The 2,331-nt window shown below is 40.4% G+C and overlaps 1 long non-coding RNA gene across 1 annotated transcript; it reads right to left on the bottom strand.

Annotated features, from left to right (window-relative positions):
- Positions 1 to 1,444: 1,444 nt before the first annotated feature.
- Positions 1,445 to 2,107, bottom strand: LOC141816351 (uncharacterized). Its single transcript, XR_012600681.1, has 3 exons — positions 1,980 to 2,107; positions 1,807 to 1,887; positions 1,445 to 1,698 (listed from the first exon to the last, which is right to left on the bottom strand). It is a non-coding gene; the product is annotated as an uncharacterized LOC141816351 (long non-coding RNA).
- Between the last annotated feature and the right edge of the window lie 224 nt (positions 2,108 to 2,331).

Genomic DNA, 2,331 nt, shown 5'->3' with positions numbered 1-2,331 from the left:
AACTAATGCCCTGTTTACTTGGAAGGACGGAAAGTAAATCAGTGGAAAACTTTCCTCAATAGGTATCGATCCACCGTTTACTTTTATAACTTTTTCAGGAAAGATGAAAGTTTTATCCATCAGCGGATGTTTTTTTCCCAAAAATCCGTCACCCCGAAATCGGGCGGAACGCGAGGGACGGACGAAAAAAATAAAAATTCTCTGCCTTTCGCGACACAGACTGATTCTCCTCTTCTTCTCCTCCGGCGTACCCGATTCTTCTCCTCCTCTACCGCCGGCGCACTTCTCTTCTTCTCCTCTTCTCCTCTGCCGCCGGCGTGCCGCAGAAGGCAGGAGCAGGGCGTCCTCGCGGAACCGGAGATGCGGGAGAAAAGCTTCTCCTCCTCTACTGCCAACGCACGACATCACGGTTGCTTTGGGCTGGGCAGAGAGCTGCAGGCGAGGTGTTCACGAAAATGTCTGACATAGCTCTGCTGGTGGCCGAGGACAACGAGAGGAGGAGGAGGAGGAGGAGCGAGCGAGGTTTCATCTCTTCCTCCCCACACGGTCTTCTCCGGCAGCAACTCGGCGATGACTTCTTCCGGCGACCAAACAAGTCTTTGGTGGTGGAGAACAGAGAAGGAAGAAAATGACGGAAGGAGGCGCGGTCAGCAGCCCCACCTCCAATCTTCATCAACACCGGTTGCACTTTGCTCCTCCGGTGGAAGACCAGGGAGAGCAGATGGACAACGAGAAGAGGGCAGAATCGAGCAAGGATCCGCAGCTCTCAACCCCTCAGCCTAGGATTTTCTTCATCCCTGCGTTCGGCATGCTCTCATGAGGAGAAGCTGTCGAGTTCTCAGGGAGAAGCACCGAGCACCGAGCAGGGTCCTTAGAGAGTTTGGAGAGGAGGAAGATAGGGAAGAAAAGGGAGCTGCCTCTTCAATTTACTCTGCACGTGGAGAGATTTCTTTTCTCCTCCCTAGGGATTTATTTTCCCTAGGGATTCCTTTCTTTTCTTCATCCATTATATGAAGTAAACATAGCATAAGTCAATCCTGAACAAGATCGCTGTCGAAGAATTTTAAGAATGATTTCGATATCGATTCTTAAAATTTCAAAGAATAATAATGTTACATTTCTAAACCTCAAAAGGCAATACAAAATACTCACTCAGCGACCAAAACAAGATATTTATATAAATTATTATTTATTTCATATTTTATTTTTTTTATTGCATTTAGTTGCACTTATTTGTAAAAAATAAATTATAAAAAATTTCTACATCGCCAAAAAAAAAAACTATCCGACAAGAAAAAAATTAATAGATTATCACCAAGACAATAGATCATAAAATAGAAATAGAAAATTTCAAACCATATTAAATTGATTTATCTCTTATGCTTATTTTGTTGTATTTTTAATTGCGTATAACTCATTGTAGACCAGCACAACAATTGATGAATGATGAGAATTTTGAATCTTTATTCACACCCCCAACGTGGACTCAAGGGCGAGGAACACCAGCAGAAAGATAGTAGGAATAGACGAGGGGCATGCTCCATAACAATCCGAAACAGTAACAAAGTATGCTACACGTAAATACATATAGATTATTTCAAATCTATGGAAAGGAAAGGTCTCGATATCTTTATTTAAGATCATATCAACCGAGAGACCATAACCTGAAAAACTAGTATGGAGAGTTCTTCATGCAATCTGAAGGAAAAAAAAAAGAGAACAAATCAGTATATGCAATCATCAGGCTTTTGAACAGTCAACTGAAACTTGAAATTTTAAATTGAAATAATAAACCATGTATCATACCCCTAAGCGCTTCTTCAATCCATCCAGTAGCTCTTTTGGATCTTGTCGAGTACATGTGTAGGCATCGATCTTGTTCAATTCCTATTAAACAAAGTAGGAAGTTAGTACATGTGTAAGGATAGATCTTGTTCTTTTCATAATCAATGTAATTTTCACTAGGTGCAAGGAACAACCTCAATCCACAATGCCAATTTTGGCCTGCCTTTGGTAACATCATAATTCTTCAAATCTGCTAAGGCGTACTGGAATCTTTCGATAAATGGGGCATAGGCAATGTCAACCTAGAAAATAATAAGTTTAGACTTTAGATCAGCGAGACTGAAAAATAATAATAAAAAAAAAACCAGTGCCTTATGGCTTCCTTTCGTTTAATTAACTATTCCTCATAGAAGAAGAGTCATGAAACTAGTTTTTCTTTTACCCAAAAATTAAGAGATCAATTTTTGAAGTTGAAGCACCACCTCAAATATAATAGAACTCTTATAAATGGAGAATGTTTATAACTGTTGAGTCAAATCTTGTGTT

Source organism: Curcuma longa, unplaced genomic scaffold (assembly GCF_044706935.1).
Source record: "Curcuma longa cultivar G26 ecotype Majalengka, Jawa Barat unplaced genomic scaffold, ITB_CL_G26_1.1 contig_16245, whole genome shotgun sequence".
In the NCBI taxonomy this organism is placed as follows: Eukaryota; Viridiplantae; Streptophyta; class Magnoliopsida; order Zingiberales; family Zingiberaceae; genus Curcuma; species Curcuma longa.
This window is presented reverse-complemented; position numbering and strand designations above follow the sequence as displayed.